The sequence below is a fragment of the Lutra lutra genome, chromosome Y (genome assembly GCF_902655055.1).
Source record: "Lutra lutra chromosome Y, mLutLut1.2, whole genome shotgun sequence".
Classification (NCBI taxonomy): Eukaryota; Metazoa; Chordata; class Mammalia; order Carnivora; family Mustelidae; genus Lutra; species Lutra lutra.
The window spans coordinates 1,734,951-1,746,652 of NC_062297.1; the positions used below are offsets into that span (position 1 = coordinate 1,734,951).

At 33.8% G+C, this 11,702-nt stretch overlaps 1 pseudogene; it reads right to left on the reverse strand.

The window, feature by feature from the left end:
• Window positions 1-922: 922 nt before the first annotated feature.
• Window positions 923-1,050, reverse strand: LOC125092637 (uncharacterized; annotated as a pseudogene).
• Between the last annotated feature and the right edge of the window lie 10,652 nt (window positions 1,051-11,702).

Consider the following 11,702-nt stretch of genomic DNA (forward strand, 5'->3'; position numbering starts at 1 on the left):
CCATAAACCTGCTTAGCAACTAAACATTGAAATCATGCTGTTTGTTCTTCAGTTGTGAATGGTGAATAGAATGTCATGGAATACTACTCAACAAAATGTCTTAATATTTTCTTCATATAATTGGCTATACTTGGATGAATTGTCAGAGAATTATAGGGGTTTTTTAAAAGCCAATCTCAAAAGGTAACACAGAATTTCATTCCATTTAAAAGGATTCTCAAAATGACAAAATTATAGAAATGAAGATGAGATTGGTGATTGTTAAGACCTAGATAGGAGGAGTAGAGTGAAGTGTGTGACTTTAAAAGCCAGGTAAGAGACTTGGGGAAAATAGCAATTTATATACAGAGGCTTAAGAAATCCCATTCTGACTACATATTTTTTTTTAATAGATCTAAATTCTAAGTCAGTTTTAAGAAAAACTAGAAGAAGGCACGTACAAGTTTCCTTCCAGAAAAACATGAAGGCAGTTTCACAGCACCAAAATACATAAAGATGGGGATACTCTAACTACATGGAGAGTAAAAAGTATAATAGTAAAAATAGAAGAAGATTAAATACGGGAGGACAATGAGCATAAAAAATTGCTAAGGCTACCATAACTAGGTATCATAATCTGGGTGGTGAAAAAACATAATTTAATTTCTCAGTTTTGGAGTTTAGAAGTTTGAGGTGTTGACAGAGCCATGCTTCTATAAACTCTTTAGGAAAGAATCCATCCTTAACTATTCTAGCTTCTGGTGGGTCCCAGCAATTCTCAGTCTTTAGCATGCAACCGCAGCACTCCAGTGTCTGTTTCTGTAATCACATGGCATTCTCCTTTAACTTTGTGTGTGTCTAAGTGTCCCAATTTCTCCTTTTCATAAGGACATTAGTCCTATTATCTGAGGGCCCATCCTAATAATCTCCTCCTAAGAATATATCTTCTGTAAGATTTCCAAATAAGGTTACATTTTGAAGTTATGGATAGGATTTCAGTGTCTATTTTAATTAGCAACAATCGCGCCTCGGATAAACCTCATTGACTACAATACTGCCCTTCACAAGGCTTCAATGTCTTTTTTAAAGGAAAGCAATTCAACCTATACCACTGAAGGGCTTTCAGCGACTTCATTCGTTGTTTTAAAATACTGACCTGCAGGGTGCCTGGGTGGCTCAGTGGGTTAAACCCTCTGCCTTCAGCTCAGGTCATGATCCCAGGGTCCTAGGATCGAGCCCGCATCGGGCTCTCTGCTCAGCGGGGAGCCTGCTTCCACCTCTCTCTCTCTCTGCCTGGCTCTCTGCCTACTTGTGATCTCTGTCAAATAAATAAATAAAATCTTAAAAAAAAATACTGACCTGCATGACATAGGGAGAAATTGAAGGATTCTGACAAATTGTAGAATTTGAATTAGAATTTAAAAGAATGCCTCTGGATACTGGAGGGCAATAAATTATTTTTTAATCATTTTTTAAAATTTATTTTCAACATAACAGTATTCATTGTTTTTGTATCACACCCAGTGCTCCATGCAATCTGTGCCCTCTCTAATACCCACCACCTGGTTCCCCCAGCCTCCCACCCCCCCACCTCTTCAAACCCTTCAGATTGTTTTTTAGGGTCCATAGTCTCTCATGGTTCACCTCCCCTTCCAATTTCCCCCAACTCCCTTCTCCTAACTCCCCATGTCCTCCAGGCTATTTGCTATGCTCCACAAATAAGTGAAACCATATGATAATTGACTCTCTCTGCTTGACTTATTTCACTCAGCATAATCTCTTCCAGTCCCGTCCATGTTGACACAAAAGTTGGGTATTCATCCTTTCTGATGGAGGCATCATACTCCATAGTGTATATGGACCACATCTTCCTTATCCATTCGTCTGTTGAAGGGCATCTTGGTTCTTTCCACAGTTAGGCAACCGTGGCCATTGCTGCTATAAACATTGGGGTACAGATGGCCCTTCTTTTCACTACATCTGTATCTTTGTGGTAAATACCCAGTAGTGCAATTGCAGGGAAGTTCTATTTTTAATTTCTTGAGGAATCTCCACACTGTTCTTCAAAGAGGCTGCACCAACTTGCATTCCCACCAACAGTGTAAGAGGGTTCCCCTTTCTCAACATCCCCTCTAACACATGTTGTTTCCTGTCTTGATAATTTTGGCCATTCTAACTGATGTAAGGTGATATCTCAATGTGGTTTTAATTTGAGTCTCCCTGATGGCTAGTGATGATGAACATTTTTTCATGTGTCTGATAGCCATTTGTATGTCTTCATTGGAGAAGTGTCTGTTCATATCTTCTGCCCATTTTTCGATATGATTTTCTGTTTTGTGTGTGTTGAGTTTGAGGAGTTCTTTATAGATCCTGGATATCAATCGGAAAAAATATACAGTGGAAAAAAGACAGTCTCTTTAATAAATGGTGCTGGGAAAACTGGACAGCTATATGCAGAAATGAAACTCGACCATTCTCTTACACCGTACACAAAGATAAACTCAAAATGGATAAATGACCTCAACATGAGACAGGAATCCATCAGAATCCTAGAGGAGAACATAGGCAGTAATCTCTTCGATATCAGCCACAGCAACTTCTTTCAAGATATGTCTCCAAGGCAAAGGAAACAAAAGCCAAAATAAACTTTTGGGACTTCATCAAAATCAAAAGCTTCTGCACAGCAAAGGAAACAGTCAACAAAACAAAGAGCCAACCCACGGAATGGGAGAAGATATTTGCAAATGACAGGGCAATAAATTATTAAGGAAAGGAAGCAGAAAAAATGAGAAGGCTGCTATACATCCAGATGAGGATGATGGGTCAGAATGTTTATACTAGAATCTTCCCAATTTCATTGTCTCTGCCTTTGACTTTAGTCATTAACATCTCTCATCCAGACTATTTTACTGTTTCACCCGATTTCCTAATATCATATTTATTACTTCTCTATTAATATTTTCCTATTATTTTAAATCTTATTTTTCATTTTGTATGAAATATTTACCAACTTTGGTATAGAACTTAAGCCATATCCATGTTGCTCTTGGTTTTAATGTTGATTAATCCATTTTCAAAAAATCAGTAACATCATGAAATTTTATCCAGTGTGTTATTCATAAGCTAGGACAAATATATTTTCTTTTATTTTCTCCTTTGCCTTGATGTAACTTAAAAGCCTACCATAACCGAAAAGCTTTGAGAAGAGGCAAGAGAACAACATGCCAGTTTAGCTGCTGGAAAATACTTTTCTATCTTTACGAGCCTAATAAATAAATAAATCTGCTCTTTAACAGTGAAGTGAATAACGTGCTATAAAGGATTTAAGGCTCTCTCACAGTTTGTCAACAAAAATTATTTCCACTGTAGGATAAATTCTTTGTTTTAGGAGGATTATTTCTCTTCACTAGTAAATCTTCCTTCTGGAACATTTAAAACTCATCAAATAGATTTATTTTAATGTAAAGCAACTAATGAAAACTTGGTGACATCTGAGCCTCCAGTCATCTCTTAATTTTTTCAACTATATTTACAATACTCCATAAATTTTACCTATTGATCAGTTGTGCTAAAATATTTGATTTTCCTGCTATCTGTACCCAATTACTCCCCTCCCAATTTCTTTTTATAATGCTTTTGACATTAGGCTTCTCATATTTTTTATCTATAATATAAGACTTCTTAATATTTTATTCCTTTTATTCTTATGCATTCTTATTTTATAAAACAATATCTAATTTAAGATTCTATTCTTAGGGACGCCTGGGTGGCTCAGTTGGTTAAGCCGCTGCCTTCGGCTCAGGTCATGATCCCAGTGTCCTGGGATCCAGTCCCACATCGGGCCCCTTGTTCTGTGGGGAGCCTGCTTCTCCCTCTGCCTCTGCCTGCCACTCTGTCTGCCTGTGCTTGCTCTCTCTCTCTCTCTCTCTCTCTGACAAATAAATAAATAAAATCTTTAAAAAAAGAAAAAAAAAGATTCTATTCTTAACGTTGCTTTGATATATTAGATTTCACATACTTGAAACCATTACTTCAATTGTAGTTCACTTCTGTTATTCTATGAGAAATAATCTATTTCCCTTAAAAAATAAATATAAATATACAGATAGGTAGGTATACCAAAATATATGAAATATAAATATACTCATTTGATTAAACTGGGAAATTTTCCTCCTTCCCAACTACATCTTATTTGAGTCCCACAAGACAGGTTAACTAGCATGGTTTTTTTTTTTTTTTTTTTTTTCAGGAATTTTTCCCCCTCATTTTTATTAAAAAACCAAAGAACAAAAAACACTTCAAACATACTATACTTCACACTTGAGAATTGCTTATATTCATCAAAGTCATGACATAGTTTGTTTTTAGATCATATACCTTAATTAATTCATTTTCATTATTGTGAAATAATCTTTATTTCACTCCTTAAATTAAGTGTCCACTCAGTTTTCACAACTTTTTGTCTTAGAGCTAATTCTAGGTGGAATACTCTTTCTTCAGTAATTTCCTTATAAGGTGGTTTATCCTAATTTGCCTCTGACAAGTTGCCATATGAACTACTTTACTCTTATTACAACAAAAAAAACACCTTAGTTCCATTGCCTGATCAAATATGAAATACTAGGTTAGAAAATCATTAGGTTAGAAACTACCCTTCAACAAAAATAATTATTATGTGAGAATAATTCTTTCCCTCTGTTCTTTGTATTAAAGATATCTTTAACACTGTAGATTTTAATACTAAGGAGAGCACATTGGGAATTTGAAATATCCAATTCACTAAGTATGTTAAAAGTAGTTATATTTTTAATTTTAAGAAATCTCCATGTGGTTTTCCATCACAGTTTTATAACCCCATGAACAGTAGACAAGTGTTCCAATTTCTCCCCATCCTCAACTTGTCACTGTCTCTTTTATTTTGTTTTACAGGAGTCATCCTAATGTTTCTGAGATATTTCATTGTGGTTTTCATTTGCATTTATCTGATTATGAGCACTGCTGAGGATCTTTTCACTTTTTTTTGTTGTTGTTGTTGGACATTTGTGTTTTATCTTTGGAGAAATATCTATTCAAGTCCTTTATGCATTCTTTAACAGGTAATTTGATTTTTGTTGTTGTTGTTGTTGTTTAGTTGTAGGAGTCTTTGATCACAGAACATAATCTATTTACACTTAAAGTAATTAATGATATGAAAGTAATGCTATTATTATTTATTTTCTAAGCATTTTTTAGCTTTTTGTCCCTATTTTCCTCTCTTACTGCCTTCCTTTGTGTTTCATTGATTTTCTATATGCTTCAAGTTATAGCATCCTATTTTAAACTGTTAACAACATGAATCATAAACAGAAACTACTTTCCAGTTCTACCACTTTCCTTGTGTCACTGATGTCACACATTACATCACTGTGTATTATATAACTATCAACATAGATTTATCATTTTTTGAATATTTTTATCATTCTACACACATTACAATAATCCAGGTTATAATATCTAGCTCTAACCTTCATTGGAGAACCTAGTATTTTCATTGTCTTTGGTGGTTGTCTAACCATTCTTTCTTTTTACCTTGAAGGACTTCCTTTAATGACACAGAGGAGCTACAATGGTAATGACTCCATGATATTTGTTTTTTGTTTTTTTTAAAATCTCAGAATGTTTTAATTTCTCCTTTATTTTTGAATTAGGTTTTACCTACATAGGATCCTTGGTTGTCTGTTTTTATTTAAGTACTTTGAATAGGTGATTGTACTCCCTTCTGCATGACAAGGTTTCTGCTGAGAAATCCACTAATAATCTTATGGAATCTTATCTATGTGTGAGGGAAAGCTTTATTCTTGCTGCTTCCAAGATTATTTCTTGACTTCCAATAGTTTTATTATACTATTTGGCATCCCATTGGATTTATCCTGCATAGAGTTTATAAACTTTCTGAATTCTATGACCATCTCTTTCCTCATATTTGGGATGTTTGGCTATTATTTCTTCAAATAAGTTTTCTGTGCTTTCTGTCTTTCCTTCTACATTGCACCAGCACAATATACCCATTATATATATAATATTTATAGTTAACATATAAATATTAAAAGCATAACTGTATATTTATACATGTGAATCTAATAATATATAGATACATATATAAATACATTTATTACATAATCAGGTACATTGAGATTAGAAATATAATTTTATATATACCTATATACATTTATAAGCACACACATGTAATAAGATATATAATTGATATATTGATCCACTTCCCAATTCCCCTCAGCTCTGAGCTCTCTTTTACTTCATTCTTGTTTTTGCATTTCTCATTCAATTATTTTATTCTTTTAAAAAAATCTTCCTTTTAATTTATTTGACAGAGAAGGACCACAAGTAGGCAGAGAGGCAGGCAGAGAGAGAAGGGGAAGCAGGCTCCCCACTGAGCAGAGAGCCTGATGCGGGACTCCATCCCAGGACCCCAAGATCATGACCCCAACTGAAGGCAGAGGCTTAAACCACTGAGCCACCCAGGCGCCCTTCTCATTCAATTATTTCAAATGACCAATCTCAAGTTCACTAATTTTTCTATCTGTTTGTAACTGCTATTGAACACTCCAGTGAATTTTGCAGTTCAATTATTATATTCATTATGTCTAGAAATTTTTTGATTCTCTTGTTGGTATTCTTACTTCAGTTAATGCCATTTTCCTGATTTCATTTAGTTGTCTGTATTTTCTTTAGGTCACTGAGTATTTTTTGTTTGTTTATATATTTATTTTTATTACTTTTTAAAAATCATTTTTTAAATTTATTTTCAACATAACAGTATTCATTGTTTTTGTATCACACCCAGTGCTCCATGCAATCCATGCCCTCTCTAATACCCACCACCTGGTTCCCCCAATCTCCCACCCACCCTCCTCTTCAAACCCTTCAGATTGATTTTCAGAGTCCATAGTCTCTCATGGTTCACCTCCCCTTCCAATTTCCCCCAACTCCCTTCTCCTAACTCCCCATGTCCTCCAGGCTATTTGTTATGCTCCACAAATAAGTGAAACCATATGATAATTGACTCTCTCTGCTTGACTTATTTCACTCAGCATAATCTCTTCCAGTCCCGTCCATGTTGACACAAAAGATGGGTATTCATCCTTTCTGATGGAGGCATCATACTCCATAGTGTATATGGACCACATCTTCCTTATCCATTCGTCTGTTGAAGGGCATCTTGGTTCTTTCCACAGTTAGGCAACCGTGGCCATTGCTGCTATAAACATTGGGGTACAGATGGCCCTTCTTTTCACTACATCTGTATCTTTGTGGTAAATACCCAGTAGTGCAATTGCAGGGAAGTTCTATTTTTAATTTCTTGAGGAATCTCCACACTGTTCTTCAAAGAGGCTGCACCAACTTGCATTCCCACCAACAGTGTAAGAGGGTTCCCCTTTCTCAACATCCCCTCTAACACATGTTGTTTCCTGTCTTGATAATTTTGGCCATTCTAACTGATGTAAGGTGATATCTCAATGTGGTTTTAATTTGAGTCTCCCTGATGGCTAGTGATGATGAACATTTTTTCATGTGTCTGATAGCCATTTGTATGTCTTCATTGGAGAAGTGTCTGTTCATATCTTCTGCCCATTTTTCGATATGATTTTCTGTTTTGTGTGTGTTGAGTTTGAGGAGTTCTTTATAGATCCTGGATATCAATCGGAAAAAATATACAGTGGAAAAAAGACAGTCTCTTTAATAAATGGTGCTGGGAAAACTGGACAGCTATATGCAGAAATGAAACTCGACCATTCTCTTACACCGTACACAAAGATAAACTCAAAATGGATAAATGACCTCAACATGAGACAGGAATCCATCAGAATCCTAGAGGAGAACATAGGCAGTAATCTCTTCGATATCAGCCACAGCAACTTCTTTCAAGATATGTCTCCAAAGGCAAAGGAAACAAAAGCCAAAATAAACTTTTGGGACTTCATCAAAATCAAAAGCTTCTGCACAGCAAAGGAAACAGTCAACAAAACAAAGAGCCAACCCACGGAATGGGAGAAGATATTTGCAAATGACAGGGCAATAAATTATTAAGGAAAGGAAGCAGAAAAAATGAGAAGGCTGCTATACATCCAGATGAGGATGATGGGTCAGAATGTTTATACTAGAATCTTCCCAATTTCATTGTCTCTGCCTTTGACTTTAGTCATTAACATCTCTCATCCAGACTATTTTACTGTTTCACCCGATTTCCTAATATCATATTTATTACTTCTCTATTAATATTTTCCTATTATTTTAAATCTTATTTTTCATTTTGTATGAAATATTTACCAACTTTGGTATAGAACTTAAGCCATATCCATGTTGCTCTTGGTTTTAATGTTGATTAATCCATTTTCAAAAAATCAGTAACATCATGAAATTTTATCCAGTGTGTTATTCATAAGCTAGGACAAATATATTTTCTTTTATTTTCTCCTTTGCCTTGATGTAACTTAAAAGCCTACCATAACCGAAAAGCTTTGAGAAGAGGCAAGAGAACAACATGCCAGTTTAGCTGCTGGAAAATACTTTTCTATCTTTACGAGCCTAATAAATAAATAAATCTGCTCTTTAACAGTGAAGTGAATAACGTGCTATAAAGGATTTAAGGCTCTCTCACAGTTTGTCAACAAAAATTATTTCCACTGTAGGATAAATTCTTTGTTTTAGGAGGATTATTTCTCTTCACTAGTAAATCTTCCTTCTGGAACATTTAAAACTCATCAAATAGATTTATTTTAATGTAAAGCAACTAATGAAAACTTGGTGACATCTGAGCCTCCAGTCATCTCTTAATTTTTTCAACTATATTTACAATACTCCATAAATTTTACCTATTGATCAGTTGTGCTAAAATATTTGATTTTCCTGCTATCTGTACCCAATTACTCCCCTCCCAATTTCTTTTTATAATGCTTTTGACATTAGGCTTCTCATATTTTTTATCTATAATATAAGACTTCTTAATATTTTATTCCTTTTATTCTTATGCATTCTTATTTTTATAAAACAATATCTAATTTAAGATTCTATTCTTAGGGACGCCTGGGTGGCTCAGTTGGTTAAGCCGCTGCCTTCGGCTCAGGTCATGATCCCAGTGTCCTGGGATCCAGTCCCACATCGGGCCCCTTGTTCTGTGGGGAGCCTGCTTCTCCCTCTGCCTCTGCCTGCCACTCTGTCTGCCTGTGCTTGCTCTCTCTCTCTCTCTCTCTCTCTGACAAATAAATAAATAAAATCTTTAAAAAAAAGAAAAAAAAAGATTCTATTCTTAACGTTGCTTTGATATATTAGATTTCACATACTTGAAACCATTACTTCAATTGTAGTTCACTTCTGTTATTCTATGAGAAATAATCTATTTCCCTTAAAAAATAAATATAAATATACAGATAGGTAGGTATACCAAAATATATGAAATATAAATATACTCATTTGATTAAACTGGGAAATTTTCCTCCTTCCCAACTACATCTTATTTGAGTCCCACAAGACAGGTTAACTAGCATGGTTTTTTTTTTTTTTTTTTTTTTTTCAGGAATTTTTCCCCCTCATTTTTATTAAAAAACCAAAGAACAAAAAACACTTCAAACATACTATACTTCACACTTGAGAATTGCTTATATTCATCAAAGTCATGACATAGTTTGTTTTTAGATCATATACCTTAATTAATTCATTTTCATTATTGTGAAATAATCTTTATTTCACTCCTTAAATTAAGTGTCCACTCAGTTTTCACAACTTTTTGTCTTAGAGCTAATTCTAGGTGGAATACTCTTTCTTCAGTAATTTCCTTATAAGGTGGTTTATCCTAATTTGCCTCTGACAAGTTGCCATATGAACTACTTTACTCTTATTACAACAAAAAAAACACCTTAGTTCCATTGCCTGATCAAATATGAAATACTAGGTTAGAAAATCATTAGGTTAGAAACTACCCTTCAACAAAAATAATTATTATGTGAGAATAATTCTTTCCCTCTGTTCTTTGTATTAAAGATATCTTTAACACTGTAGATTTTAATACTAAGGAGAGCACATTGGGAATTTGAAATATCCAATTCACTAAGTATGTTAAAAGTAGTTATATTTTTAATTTTAAGAAATCTCCATGTGGTTTTCCATCACAGTTTTATAACCCCATGAACAGTAGACAAGTGTTCCAATTTCTCCCCATCCTCAACTTGTCACTGTCTCTTTTATTTTGTTTTACAGGAGTCATCCTAATGTTTCTGAGATATTTCATTGTGGTTTTCATTTGCATTTATCTGATTATGAGCACTGCTGAGGATCTTTTCACTTTTTTTTGTTGTTGTTGTTGGACATTTGTGTTTTATCTTTGGAGAAATATCTATTCAAGTCCTTTATGCATTCTTTAACAGGTAATTTGATTTTTGTTGTTGTTGTTGTTGTTTAGTTGTAGGAGTCTTTGATCACAGAACATAATCTATTTACACTTAAAGTAATTAATGATATGAAAGTAATGCTATTATTATTTATTTTCTAAGCATTTTTTAGCTTTTTGTCCCTATTTTCCTCTCTTACTGCCTTCCTTTGTGTTTCATTGATTTTCTATATGCTTCAAGTTATAGCATCCTATTTTAAACTGTTAACAACATGAATCATAAACAGAAACTACTTTCCAGTTCTACCACTTTCCTTGTGTCACTGATGTCACACATTACATCACTGTGTATTATATAACTATCAACATAGATTTATCATTTTTTGAATATTTTTATCATTCTACACACATTACAATAATCCAGGTTATAATATCTAGCTCTAACCTTCATTGGAGAACCTAGTATTTTCATTGTCTTTGGTGGTTGTCTAACCATTCTTTCTTTTTACCTTGAAGGACTTCCTTTAATGACACAGAGGAGCTACAATGGTAATGACTCCATGATATTTGTTTTTTGTTTTTTTAAAATCTCAGAATGTTTTAATTTCTCCTTTATTTTTGAATTAGGTTTTACCTACATAGGATCCTTGGTTGTCTGTTTTTATTTAAGTACTTTGAATAGGTGATTGTACTCCCTTCTGCATGACAAGGTTTCTGCTGAGAAATCCACTAATAATCTTATGGAATCTTATCTATGTGTGAGGGAAAGCTTTATTCTTGCTGCTTCCAAGATTATTTCTTGACTTCCAATAGTTTTATTATACTATTTGGCATCCCATTGGATTTATCCTGCATAGAGTTTATAAACTTTCTGAATTCTATGACCATCTCTTTCCTCATATTTGGGATGTTTGGCTATTATTTCTTCAAATAAGTTTTCTGTGCTTTCTGTCTTTCCTTCTACATTGCACCAGCACAATATACCCATTATATATATAATATTTATAGTTAACATATAAATATTAAAAGCATAACTGTATATTTATACATGTGAATCTAATAATATATAGATACATATATAAATACATTTATTACATAATCAGGTACATTGAGATTAGAAATATAATTTTATATATACCTATATACATTTATAAGCACACACATGTAATAAGATATATAATTGATATATTGATCCACTTCCCAATTCCCCTCAGCTCTGAGCTCTCTTTTACTTCATTCTTGTTTTTGCATTTCTCATTCAATTATTTTATTCTTTTAAAAAAATCTTCCTTTTAATTTATTTGACAGAGAAGGACCACAAGTAGGCAGAGAGGCAGGCAGA